The following is a 14,949-nucleotide window of genomic DNA, read 5'->3' as shown; positions in this document are numbered from 1 at the left end:
CCTCTGGATCAACATGTTAGGTCAGGTTAGGATAGGATATGGGTTGAACTAGATGGACATAAAATCTCCCTTCAACCTTAATAACTATGTTACTATGTTACAATTACACCTTCCTAACTCTTACCACGTCCGGATGACACAGACACCAGGCGAAGCAAGGACAAGACGGAGGCAGAGTTCAGTTGCAACAGTTCTGGATTTTATTCGTCATCCTCCTGACTACCACAACCACGCACTGCAGCCTCTTTACAGTTCTCCGTCTCCAGGCCCGGGTACCTGCACCTTTCCTCCAGTTGAAATAACGTCCCTCGCGGATATTTCGTCCCCTGCTGTTCTTGTCAATCTCCGTCCATAGTGCACCAACCGTTCCCTCCTACTTCCAGTCAAGTCTGTCCATCAAGTCACCTTCCCCACATAAGTATGAGTTAAAAAAATGCTGATTAGTACTGTAGCATAGAAAAACATTGTTCCGAATGCTGTCATTGCCAGGAGTGGTGCCCACACAGCCCTGGGTCATTTAACCCTTTAAATAATGCAATCAATAGTGATTGTAGCATTTTGAAGGCAGTGAGAGGGCTCCCTTTCCTTATAGATGGACACCCCACAACGTTATCACAAGGTCCCTAACTTTGCCATGTAAACCAGAGGTCAACATGATGACATCCAGATAACCCAGCTACAGCAAGCCTGTTATACCATACTCAAAGCATGGTGTAAGAGGTTTCTGTCAGTGCAACACTGACAGGTATAATGCATTGCAAGGCCGGTGCATTGCAATGAATTATACCAGCTAATAGATTAATGCAAGTTAAAGTCCCATAGAGAGACTAAGTGCAAAATTTTAATAAAAAGTTTAAAAACAATGCAAAAATATTTTTAGAAAACATTAAATTTATATGCTTTTCCATCCTACCACCAAAAAATAAATAAATGTGATAAAAAAATAGAATGGAAATAAAAATGGTATAGCTGAAAATTAAATATTTCCTGCAAAAATGAAGCCAAAATACAATTCTATCAATGGAGAAACAAAAAGATCTAGCTCTCAAAATAGAGTGATGGAAAAACAATTCTATTTTCTAGGAAAATGTTTTTCTTGTGTAGAGAGCAAATTTTTCACCTGCTGTTGATTTGTTCATTCTGTCTCCCAAAGATGACAGTAAAGCTCGGCGCAAATCTATCTTGTGCTGTGTACTGAACACTTGAATGTTTCCGTGTAAATCTTTGAAATATGTGATTCAGACAGAACCCACAGCGGAAAATTCCCTATAATGAACCAGATGGAGACACTGTGGGTGCCATCTGACCTATGATCTAGCGGTGTCCATCTTTTTAAGCGTGCATAAAAGCGTGGTTGGCCATAGTTTTGTTCATCTCTGAAAAGAATGAGACTGAACAAAGGCTAGACAGACTCCAGAGATATGCTGCTGCCTCATTATAGTGAATGGATCCCTTGGGCTACATCTGAATCACGTCATTCAGAGATTTAGATGGAAACCCCCAATGTAAGTGCTAAGCATAGCGCAAAGAATAAACCTGATCCAATATGTTATGTAAAATGTACCGCAAAAAAGCTTCAACTTAATCCACAAAAGAAAAAACAAGTCCCCACTCAGGTCTGTCATTTGTCAATAGAAATATAGGGGCTTCCATGTTACTGGTAGAAGAAAGCCTCTGTAAAAGCTCTCTAGCTCCTCACCCACCAAAAGAAATCAAGAAAATGCTGCGCTTCCAAATTCAAATGCCCCCTTCCCTTCTGAGTTCCACAGTCTACCTAAACCGCATTTAGCGTCTACATATTTGCCACCATTTTTACGGCAATGAGAATGCACTTAATTTAAGGGTGCATATCTCCAGAAGCACTGCAATGTACTGGGGAATACAATGACAGATTTGCAATTTTCACTCGACAACATCCACAGCTTTTTCTTTCTGGAAAAACACCTATGGAGTCAAAATCATTACTACACCTGGAGATAAATTCCTAGAGGAGTGTGTTAGGTTTGGGATTCTCCCATTGCACAGGGTAGATTCCCAGCTTTGTCTGCCTCTGCGGTCTCCCATTCTGCTCCGACCGCAGTGGGGTCTATTCTGCAAAAACATTGGTCTCAGCGTCATGCTCAGACCCATGTGGTTTGTTTGGTTACTGCTGTCCTTCCAGCCAAAGCTATGGTAACCAGCAATAAGCAGCGGCTAACAGGTGTTTTTTTTCCTGAGGAAGGAGTTCTGTGAAACTTAGAAACGCGTCGAATAAAGACCACTAAATAATAATCCTTTAGAGTGATTCTTTTTCTAACCTGCATCTTCTACGTCGGTCCCTCGTGGATCTGTGGTTTCTTCAGCAGCGAATCCTCCATGCTCATTAATAACACCATCTGGTGAGTGTATTATTTTTAAATTGATATACTTACACTGGATAATGCACTATTTCTCTTCAATAGTATCCCTACAAATGGGGAATTACCACATTCAGCAGAAATTGTGTCACACATTTTGGTAAGATTTGAACCCCTTTCCCCTTGTGAAAATGTAAAATTTGGGAGTAAAACAAAATTTATGTGATAAAAATGTAATTATTTTTTCTTTACTGCCCAATGGTGTGACACATTTGTATTGTCAATATCATCACTGCACTCTTAAATGAATTAATAGAGAGGTGTAATTTGTAAAATAGGGTAACTGTTCTGGCACCTCAGGGCCTCTTCCAGGGTTCCCGCAAACCATAACAGCATAATCTGCACAATAGTATAGCGGCTCTTCCCTACTGAGCGTTCCTTTGTACCTGTATAGTATTTCCTGATTACATGTAGGGCATTGGCACACTCAGGAGAAATTGTACAACAAACTGTGAGGCCCATTTTTTTCCAATTAGCCCTTATAACATTTAAAAACTTGAGACTAAAACAACATTTTAACATTTTAGTGGTAAAAAATGTAATTATTTTTTCTTCATCCCCCAATACTGATGGCGCCCTGGATGAATTCATTGGGGTTGTAGTTTGCAAAATGGGGTCACTTATTGGAGAATTCTGCTGTTCTGACTCCTGAAAGGTTCTGCACCCTCAAGCAATTCTAGCAAAATCCAAAATGGCGCTTCTTCCCTTCTGAGCTTTGCACTATGCCTCAAAAGTAGTTTTCAACCACATATAGGGTATTGGTATACTCAGGAGAAATTGCATAACAAATTGTAAGGTCCATTTTCTCCTATTATCCCTTTTAAAAATTGAAAACTTAGGCCAAAACAACATTTTAGTGGAAAAATTTTACATTTTCTCAGCTTAATGTTGTACAATTCTTTGAATCATCTAAAGGTTTAAAATGCTAACTACACTTTAAGATGAATCCTCATAATGTGTAGTTTCCAAAATGGGGTCACTTGTGGGGATTTCTGCTGCTTTGGCATGTTAGAGGCTCTTCAAATGCAATATAGCATCCGCAATCTATTCATGCCAAAATTGCTCTTCAGAATTCAGTTGGTGATCCTTCAGTTCCAAGCCCTGCCATATTCTCAAACAGCAGTTTTCCCAAGGGTTAAAGGTACTGAACAACACCACACCTCTAGATAAGTTCCTTAAGGGGTATAGTTGTAGAGGGTTTCCTCTGTTTCAGCACATCAGGGGTTCTGCAAATGCAATATGGAGTCCGCTATCTCCTCCATCCAATTCTGAACTCCAACTGTCAAATGGTGCTCCTTCCTGTCCGAGCCCTGCCGTGCACTGTAGCAGTAGTATTCCACTACATATGGGGCATCGGCGTAATCGGGAGAAATTTCTCAACAAATTTTGTGGTCCATTTTCTCCTGTTACCCTTTTAGGAATTATCATTTTTTGCTAAATCATCAGGGATGGATAAAGTCAAACTTTCATTTTTTCCTTCTACATTGCTTTAATTCCTGTGAAGCACCTGGGCAGATAATATTGTTTTTGAATGTGGTTTTGAACACTTTTAGGAGTGCAATTTTTAAAACATCACTTTTGAGCATTTTCTGTCAAAGAGGCCCCTCAAAGTCATTTCAAAAGTGATGTGGTCTCTACAAAAATTTGTTTTGAAATTTTTGTTAGAAAATTGAGTTGTCGATGATCAAATTTTAACCTTTCTAGCTTCCTAACAAAAAACGATGTTTAAAAAATGATGCAGATGAAAGTAGATGTGCGAAATGTTACTGATTAACTATTTTGTTTGATATGACTATCTGGTTTAAGGGCATAAAAATTAGAAGTTTGAAAATTGCAAAATTTTCAACCTTTTCACCATAATTCTGATATTTTCACAAATAAATGGAAAAAATATCGACCTAAATTTACCAATATCATGAAGTACAATGTGTTTTTAAAAATTAATCTCAGAATCACTGGGATTGAAGAATTCCAGAGTTATTACCGCATAAAGTGACACTTTTCAGAATTGTAAAGTTTGACCTGGCCAGTAAGTTAAAAACAGGCCAGGACTGAAGGGGTTAAAGTTTATCAAATAATGAATTTACTGTAAATTTTTAAAACACAGTCAAACATTTAAGGCGTGTGACTCATAATCATGTAAATAAACCAAGATATCATCAATCTAGGCAACCACATATTAAACATTTGTATGTTGGCACATGTTATCAAGATGTTTTGGTGAATAAGCTGTGGCTTACTTAGACTTAAAGGCATTGCAAGATACTCATAATGTTCCTCAGAGTACTAAATTATGTTTTCCACGCATCTCCCCCATCCAAATCTGAATATATAGATCAGGAATGAACATCAGAGGTCACAGATTTTTGTATTATTTTTGTTAAGTTTGTTGTAGTCAATTTATGGTCTTATACCATCGACTTTTTAAGAACAAGATAAACCTGTCCCAAATGGTGACATGGAAAGTCTAATGAACCCTTTCTACAGACTGTTACATGACCTTTCATGGCTTTAGCCATTGTGAAGGCAGGTTTTTTGTACAAGATCAATAGTAAAAATATTTACTATATGGGTATTTTCTAAGATTCAGACTGTTAGGGCTGGCGGAAAGCACCAAATAATAAAAAGGTAGTAATAAGGTGCATTCGCAGCCTGGGGTCCACCATGCAGAGATTTTACCTGCTGCCCGGTAATGGCAGATGCTATATGGCGATATAGAAGAACACACGCGGGTTCACTTCACCCAGTGTGTACAGAGGCGGACTCTGTTGCTTCACGGAACCTACGGAGAGCCTTTTATAATTTTAGCTCAAGTCTAGAGAGACAGGACCTTGCCTGTGGACCAATCAGAAGCTGCCAACTCACCAGAGCAGCTAACGTCCGAGCAGCAATGAGAATGCGCCACATCATGGACATGCTCAGTAGGGTGAAATCCGGACTTAGGCTCCAGAGCATAACACTGCATGTGTATATCAGTAGTCACCATAGGCTTAGCTGGAGAGTCAGCAGCAACTACACATGCAGCATAAGCCTAGGCACAGTGCTGGGTCTGGAGTATGTGCTGAGCAGTCATCCCAGCGGATGAGCCTGAATGGGAAACCGCTGCACCAGACAAGGCTTGGGATCTATCCCGTGCATCAGGAGAATCTTGGCACCTAACAGACGCATCCCAAATTTTGAGGAGAAACATAGGGAAAAAAACACTTTTTTAATAAAATGTTGGTGCCTCTTATAATCCATACATCTTATTGCTTACCATGGGTGGTGGTTGGGGGCACTGCTGGAGGAGGCAAGAGTGGCGCATTGCTGCTGGCTGCAGGCTGGGATGAGGAGATATTCCGATGTGTGCCGCTGCGGGTGAAAGCGACTTTGGTGCTCTGTGGTGCAGGGGGGCTCCACCGACTTTCTCTGGAAGCCCGGAGCCCCCCACACATCCATTACTGCAATGTGGTAGCTTCCCAGAAAATGGCCGCCAGGGCGGCGCATGCTCAGATTGAGGTTTCAGCAACGAAATCTTGGGTACCAAGATCTCGTCTCCCGAGATCTCGGGACCAGATCTCATTGCAGAGTTCTCAATCTGAGCATGCATCACCCCCAGTGGCCATTTTCCCAGAGGCCACGGCATCGCAGTAATGGATGTGTGGAGGGTTCCAGATAAATGGCTGCCCGGGGCGACGTATGCTCATATTGAGATCTCGACAACGACATCTCGGGTGCCGAGATCTTATCTCCCGAGTAGAGTTGAGCGAAACGGGTCGAACAATTTCAAAAGTCGGGTTTCATGAAACGAAACCCGACCCTAGGATGAGGTCGGCCACGAGGTCGGCGACTTACGCGCCAAAGTCGCGTTTCAAAAGTTTGTTTTGCGCTCTTTTTCAGCCAATCAGGATCCACGGACACTGTGGGCAACGTGATGACATAGGCACGGGTCACCACCATCTTTCAGAAGGGCATGCAAGTGATTGGCTTGCTTTGGTGGGCGTCACAGGGGGTATAAAAGGGCGTGCACGCCGACCGCCATCTTACTTCTGCCGATCTTAGTATAGGGAGAGGTTGCTGCTGATTCTGTAGGGAGAGCGTTAGGCAGGGAAGAAGACAAAAAAACTGCTTCTGCTGCTAGCGATTTGGCCTGCACAACACACCAGTCACTGTGTGTGCAGTGCAAGGGGAGGCTATATAGTGGTGTATCAGTGGTGTTGGTTGTTGGGCTGCCTTCTAAGGCTTCCTGACATTCCTGCATTGCTGTTTACCCACTGCTCCGCAAACTGCTTTTTTAAAAGCAATCCCAATTTTTTTTTTTTGTCCTGCTGAGAAGACAAAAAAACTGCTTCTGCTGCTAGCAATTTGGCCTGCACAACACACCAGTCACTGTGTGTGCAGTGCAAGGGGAGGCTATATAGTGGTGTATCAGTGGTGTTGGTTGTTGGGCTGCCTTCTAAGGCTTCCTGACATTCCTGCATTGCTGTTTACCCACTGCTCTGCAAACTGCTTTTTTAAAAGCAATCCAATCTCCCTTATCCTCTAGTCACTTTTGTCACAGCTGTGCCATCGAGCCTGTCACATAGCGCTCAGATATTCATTGGGCCTCACACAATCCAAAAGTGTCCATCCAGTGTCCAAAAGTGTGTGCAGAGATTCAAAATCTCCCTTATCCTCTAGTCACTTTGGTCACAGCTGTGCCATCGAGCCTGTCACATAGCGCTCAGATATCAGTGGGCCTCACACAATCCAAAAGTGTCCATCCAGTGTCCAAAAGTGTGTGCAGAGATTCAAAATCTCCCTTATCCTCTAGTCACTTTGGTCACAGCTGTGCCATCGAGCCTGTCACATAGCGCTCAGATATCAGTGGGCCTCACACAATCCAAAAGTGTCCAGTGTCCAAAAGTGTGTGCAGAGATTCAAAATCTCCCTTATCCTCTAGTCACTTTGGTCACAGCTGTGCCATCGAGCCTGTCACATAGCGCTCAGATATCAGTGGGCCTCACACAATCCAAAAGTGTCCATCCAGTGTCCAAAAGTGTGTGCAGAGATTCAAAATCTCCCTTATCCTCTAGTCACTTTGGTCACAGCTGTGCCATCGAGCCTGTCACATAGCGCTCAGATATCAGTGGGCCTCACACAATCCAAAAGTGTCCAGTGTCCAAAAGTGTGTGCAGAGATTCAAAATCTCCCTTATCCTCTAGTCACTTTGGTCACAGCTGTGCCATCGAGCCTGTCACATAGCGCTCAGATATCAGTGGGCCTCACACAATCCAAAAGTGTCCATCCAGTGTCCAAAAGTGTGTGCAGAGATTCAAAATCTCCCTTATCCTCTAGTCACTTTGGTCACCGCTGTGCCATCGAGCCTGTCACATAGCGCTCAGATATCAGTGGGCCTCACACAATCCAAAAGTGTCCAGTGTCCAAAAGTGTGTGCAGAGATTCAAAATCTCCCTTATCCTCTAGTCACTTTGGTCACAGCTGTGCCATCGAGCCTGTCACATAGCGCTCAGATATCAGTGGGCCTCACACAATCCAAAAGTGTCCATCCAGTGTCCAAAAGTGTGTGCAGAGATTCAAAATCTCCCTTATCCTCTAGTCACTTTTGTCACAGCTGTGCCATCGAGCCTGTCACATAGCGCTCAGATATTCATTGGGCCTCACACAATCCAAAAGTGTCCAGTGTCCAAAAGTGTGTGCAGAGATTCAAAATCTCCCTTATCCTCTAGTCACTTTGGTCACAGCTGTGCCATCGAGCCTGTCACATAGCGCTCAGATATCAGTGGGCCTCACACAATCCAAAAGTGTCCATCCAGTGTCCAAAAGTGTGTGCAGAGATTCAAAATCTCCCTTATCCTCTAGTCACTTTGGTCACAGCTGTGCCATCGAGCCTGTCACATAGCGCTCAGATATCAATGGGCCTCACACAATCCAAAAGTGTCCAGTGTCCAAAAGTGTGTGCAGAGATTCAAAATCTCCCTTATCCTCTAGTCACTTTGGTCACAGCTGTGCCATCGAGCCTGTCACATAGCGCTCAGATATCAGTGGGCCTCACACAATCCAAAAGTGTCCATCCAGTGTCCAAAAGTGTGTGCAGAGATTCAAAATCTCCCTTATCCTCTAGTCACTTTGGTCACAGCTGTGCCATCGAGCCTGTCACATAGCGCTCAGATATCAGTGGGCCTCACACAATCCAAAAGTGTCCAGTGTCCAAAAGTGTGTGCAGAGATTCAAAATCTCCCTTATCCTCTAGTCACTTTTGTCACAGCTGTGCCATCGAGCCTGTCACATAGCGCTCAGATATTCATTGGGCCTCACACAATCCAAAAGTGTCCAGTGTCCAAAAGTGTGTGCAGAGATTCAAAATCTCCCTTATCCTCTAGTCACTTTGGTCACAGCTGTGCCATCGAGCCTGTCACATAGCGCTCAGATATCAGTGGGCCTCACACAATCCAAAAGTGTCCAGTGTCCACAAGTGTCTGCAGAAATTCAAAATCTCCCCTGTCCTATAGACACCTTGTACCTTGTTTTACATTACTATATAGTTTGTTGGATTTTGTCTACATTTCTACCAAAAATGAGGAAGGCTGGTGGAAGAGGCCATGGAATTGGGCAGGGGTTGGCAGCTGGTAATGATGGTGTTGGATCTGATGGTAGTGGCAAGAACAAAATAGGACCGAATGCAGGAGGTGCTTATCCTGCGTCATCGTCTGGCTACATAAGGCCTCGAACGCTTAGTTTTTTAGGAGTTGGCAAACCGCTTTTAAAGCCAGAGCATCAGGAAAAAGTTTTGTCTTACATTGCTGACTCAGCCTCCAGCTCTATCGCCTCCTCTTCTTCAGTTGTAAAAAAGTAAAAGCACTGAGTCGTCATTGGAGGCTCATGTTCATGAACCACACCTTTCCTTGTGTCCTTCACCCCAACCAAGATTGAAGGATGACGCAGGCCATACTACTGATTACTCCATGGAGCTGTTTTCACATACCATGCCTGGATTATCAAGTGAAATGGTGAATTACCCAGGCCAAGATGAATCTGACATGGAGTGCACTGATGCACAGCCGCTGATGGATGATTCTGCTGGTACATTCACTCAGAGCACTACATTGTCCTCGCAGTGTACAGTGCCAGATTCTGACCCTGATGAGACTCAGGTGCCCCTTCCCACACACTATACCACCATACACGGTGACACAGAGGAAGGTGCACATGACATAGAAGAGGAGGTGATGGATGACCCAGTTGTTGACCCAGATTGGCATCCATTGGGGGAAGAGGGTGCTGCTTCCAATAGCTCAGATGAGGAGCATCCACAGCAGACATCGACATCGCAACAACTGTTATCTGGCAGGCCCGGAGCACTCCAAAGACAGGTTCCAAACATCAAAAGAGTTGCTGGACAGCTTGTCCAGAGGGTCAAAAGATCACAGCGTGCTAGGCCGCAAAATGTCTGCCAAAGTAGGAAGAGTGCAGTGTGGCACTTTTTTGAACAAAATCCTCATGATCAGGCCAAGGTTATATGTAAGAAGTGCGCAAAGACCTTTAGCCGAGGGAAAAATCTGAAAAATTTGAATACCAGTTGCATGCTTAGACATTTAACCAGCATGCACTTGCAAGCGTGGACACAACACCAAACCTCAAGTGCCACATGTGCAACTGATCACAACGAAGGTAGTCAGCAACGCTACTGTCAGAGACACCGCACTGCACTTGCTCATAGAGCCAATGCGCCTGTCCTGAGTACAGAAGCAGTGCTGAAAGTTACCTGGGGAGCAGGGCAGCAGAGGTGACAATGCGTGCTTCAGGCTAATAGTGTCAGGATCCAGTCAACGCTGGAAGGTAAAGATGCATAGGACCTGCGGACACTGAAAATGAATAATCTGCACAGGACCTATGTTCATGTGACTGCAAGGGGGCGGGGCTTAGCGTCCTGTATTCAGATAGGACAGGACACCATACAAACAACTCAGAGTCAGGCAAAACAGAGGTCACAGCAGTACGGGCAAACGAGGTACAGAGGGACAAACAGACGGGTAGTCAGACAGAGCCAAAGGTCATACACAAGAGGGCGACGTGGTACCAAGGGGACGAGCAGAGAGGAGTCGGGTCACAAGCAGAGAGTCATACACGAGAGGTAGCGCAGTACAAGAGGGTCAGGCAGAACTCGTAACAGGGACAGAACCAGATCACAACCGAACAAGCAAGCAAGATATCAGGCACAAGGCACACGTATACAAGAGGTCACTTAACTCAGCCGAGGGCAGGAGTATAACTGACACCGGACCCAGGTCCAGTGAGCACTAAATAGCCTCCTGCTGCCAGAGGGAGGCAGCACAATTAACCCATAGTCTAACCAGGAAGGGTCAAAGCGAAATCCCGTCCTGGATCATGACAGTACCCTCCTCTCAATGGGGGGCCACCGGACCCCCAGGTCTCTCAGGGTACTTGGCGTGAAAGGCTCGGATCAACCGATCCGCATGAACTGATCGAGCAGGAACCCACGAGCGTTCCTCAGGACCATAACCCTTCCAATGTATCAGATACTGAAGGGCGCGACGGACCAACCTGGAGTCGACAATTCGTTCCACCTCGTACTCAGCCTGCCCATCTACCAGAACCGGTGTCGGGGAAGATGATGATTCCTCCCCACTGGACCTCACAGGTTTCAAAAGGGCCTTATGGAAAACATTAGGGATCCTTAGAGATGGCGGAAGCCTCAACCGAAAAGCCACCTGGTTAACTGCTTCGGTAATTACATAGGGACCTATAAACTTGGGTCCAAGCTTCGCAGAGGGGACCTTGAGCCTTATATTTTTGGTGGATAACCATACCTTATCTCCGACCTGAAACACTGGACCCACGGATCGTTTTTTGTCCGCAAAAAATTTAAATTTGTCCTGGGCCTTCGTAATGTTATTCTGGACCTCCCGCCATACCTCCCCCAACCGCTGGATCGTCTCGTCCGCCCCAGGACACCCAGAATTCAAGCGGGAAAATTCTCCAAAATGAGGATGAAACCCATAATTGCAAAAAAAAGGAGATGTACCCGTAGACTGGTTAGTGCGGTTGTTAAATGCAAACTCAGCCAATGGTAACACAAAACACCAATCATCCTGTCGGGCTGAGGTCAAACAACGCAGAATTTGCTCCAGAGACTGATTGGTCCGCTCAGTCTGCCCATTAGTCTCTGGATGGTAGGCGGATGAAAAGGACAGACCAATACCCAACCTCCTACAAAAAGCTCTCCAAAATCTGGACACAAATTGCACTCCCCTATCAGACACCACATTCAGGGGTACCCCATGCAACCACACCCCATGCTCCACAAACAATCTGGACAATGTTTCCGCATTAGGTAGAGCTGCCAAAGGTACAAAATGTGCCTGCTTACTAAACCTGTCCACTACGACCCAGACCACGGTATTACCCTTGGAAGGGGGAAGGTTGGTGATGAAATCCATGGACAGATGAGTCCATGGTCTCTCAGGAATTGGCAGTGGTACCAATTCCCCGGCCGGACGGTTTTGGGGAGTTTTCGCACGGGCACAAACCTCACACGCAGACACATACTCCCCAACATCAGAGGCTAAAGAAGACCACCAGAATATTCTAGCAATGGCCTTCCGGGTCACTGAGATCCCTGGATGTCCACCCAGAACTGAGTCATGGAACTCCTGGAGGACCTTGAGACGAAACTGAGCTGGCACAAAAAGTTTATCCAACGGCTTAGCTGGAGGTGCAAGAGCCTGGGCTTCTCGAATCTCCCGTTCCAACACATTAGAAACCTCTGCCACCACCACCCCAGGCTGAAGAATGGAGGATAGAGGTTCCGGGGGGGACACCGGATCAAGACTGCGTGACAATGCATCCGCTCTGATATTCTTGGATCCTGGTCGAAAAGTGATCGAGAAGTTGAATCGGGAAAAAAAAAGTGACCATCTAGCCTGTCTGGGAGTCAACCTTTTAGCTGACTCAATGTAAGCTAGGTTTTTGTGGTCCGTGATTACCGTTATAGGATGAACAGCCCCCTCCAAAAAATGCCTCCATTCTGCAAAAGCCAATTTTACGGCCAGAAGTTCCCGATTCCCCACATCATAGTTTCTCTCCGCAGGGGAGAACTTCTTTGAGAAAAAGGCGCAAGGTCTTAAATTGGTCAAAGTGGCGGGTCCCTGGGACAATACCGCCCCCACCCCCACCTCTGAGGCGTCTACCTCAACAATAAATGGTTCAGAGGGGTCCGGTTGGATAAGAACCGGGGCCGACATGAAACATTTTTTCAAAAACTGAAATGCCGCTACCGCTGCGGTTGACCAATTCTTGATATCGGTCCCCTTTTGAGTCATGTCTGTGAGGGGTTTAACCACCTGTGAGAACCCCCTTATGAATTTCCGATAATAATTAGCGAACCCTAGGAAACGTTGCAGACCCTTCAAATCACACGGTTGAACCCACTCGAGAATGGCCTGCACCTTATTAGGATCCATGCGATACCCTTCAGCAGACACGATGAACCCCAGAAAGGACAGTTCCTGAACAAAAAATAAACATTTTTCAAGTTTAGCAAACAGACAGTTCTCCCTGAGCCTTTGGAGAACTGCCCGAACATGACCAATGTGAGTCTGTTTATCAGGCGAGTAGATTAAAATGTCATCCAAATACACCACCATAAAACGTCCAATCAAATCGGAGAACACATGATTTATGAAATTTTGGAAGACCGCTGGAGCGTTGGTCAGGCCGAAGGGCATGACCAAATTTTCAAACAACCCTTCAGTAGTGAGAAAAGCGGTCTTCCATTCATCTCCGTCCCGGACTCGGATAAGGTTATACGCTCCCCGTAGATCTAATTTCGAAAACCACTTAGCTCCGGACAACTGATTGTATAAATCAGGAATAAGTGGAAGGGGATAAGTATTCCTCACAGTTATTTTATTTAACTCACGAAAATCGAGGCATGGGCGCAAACCACCGTCTTTTTTTTTTACAAAAAAGAACCCTGCCGCCACAGGAGAAACAGAAGGACGAATATGTCCCTTACGGAGGCTCTCGGAAATATATTCCTTCATCGCAGCCCGTTCCGGACCCGAGAGGTTATACAGGCGGGCTTTGGGCAATTTAGCACCTGGAACCAGGTCAATGGCACAATCAAATGGGCGGTGTGGTGGTAATACCTCAGCCTCTTTTTCGGAGAAAACGTCAGTATAATCTATCAGGCACTCCGGAATGCCTTCTAGACCCACGGACGACACAGACACAGAAACAAGACATTTCTCAGAGCAATAGGGACCCCATTTAACAATGTCCCGAGATTCCCAATTAATCACAGGATTATGCAGCTGTAACCAGGGGAACCCCAACACCAGTCCCGCAGGCAGGTTGTTCATTACAAAACATGAAATACGTTCCTGGTGTAAGGAACTCACTTTAAGGAGAAACTCTTCAGTACAAGACACAATGTCATTCTTAACCAGTGGTGTTTTGTCAATAGCAACAAGGTGAATCGGAGTCTCCAACCTAACTGTCCCTAACTTACACCTGGCCACAATTCAGAGTCAATAAAGTTCAATGATGAACCGCAATCCACGAAGGCAGAAGTGGATGTGGAGACACCCCCACAACAAAGTTCCACTTGAAATGACATTTTAGAAAATGCAGAAAAGGGTACCTGAGAGCCTGGGTGACCTCCACGATAATCACCCGGGCTCAGTCACTTGCTGGTTAATGGCCGGGAGGGGCAATCCTTTTTCCAATGTCCAGACTCGCCACTGTGAACACAGCATTTTCTCACGTGCCGTTGTCTCCTTTCTTCCTCCTTAAGGTTGATGGTTCCCATCGCCGTGATTTTCAATGAAGAACTGGCTCCCCTTCCTTGGGAGAATAATGATGTCTCGGTTTGTATCACTCCCCTTGCCCGTAACCTGCGATCCATTCGGACGGCCTGTGTCATAGCTTCCTCCAGGGCATCAGGTGGGGGGTGGAGAGCCAAGGCGTCTTTCAGATGCTCAGACAGGCCTCTACGGAACAACCCCCGGAGAGCGGCGTCGTTCCAGCAGACCTCAGCAGCCCAGCGTCTGAACTCTGAGCAAAACCACTCGGCTGAGTGTTTCCCCTGACAAACATTCATCAGCCTGTCCTCAGCCATACGCACCCGATCAGGCTCATCATAAATATGCCCCAGGGCCTCAAAAAATGCATCCACAGTCAAACGCTCAGGGGCCGTGGTAGGAAGGGAGAAAGCCCAAGCTTAGGGGGCTCCCCTTAACAGAGACATAATGACCCCCACTCTCTGACTTTCATCCCCAGAAGAGTGTGGTCGTAAGGAAAAAAAAAAGCTTACAGCCCTCCTTGAAAACTCTGAAGTCATTTTTATCTCCAGAAAAGGTATCTGGTAACTTCACTGGAGACTCAGGGGAAATTAATGTAACATCCCGAGCCCCCAATGAAAGAACCCCCTGCACAGTGTCGGCGATCAGCTGCTGAGACTGAGCCAGGACTCTTTGTTCTCCAAAGAGTTTCTGAGACATCTGCATCAGATGCTTAACCTGCTCAGAAAGAGTGTGCAAAGGATCCATCA

Source organism: Dendrobates tinctorius, unplaced genomic scaffold, assembly GCF_039654945.1.
Source record: "Dendrobates tinctorius isolate UK_male_01 unplaced genomic scaffold, ASM3965494v1 ptg000046l, whole genome shotgun sequence".
NCBI classification, from domain to species: Eukaryota; Metazoa; Chordata; class Amphibia; order Anura; family Dendrobatidae; genus Dendrobates; species Dendrobates tinctorius.
This window is presented reverse-complemented; position numbering follows the sequence as displayed.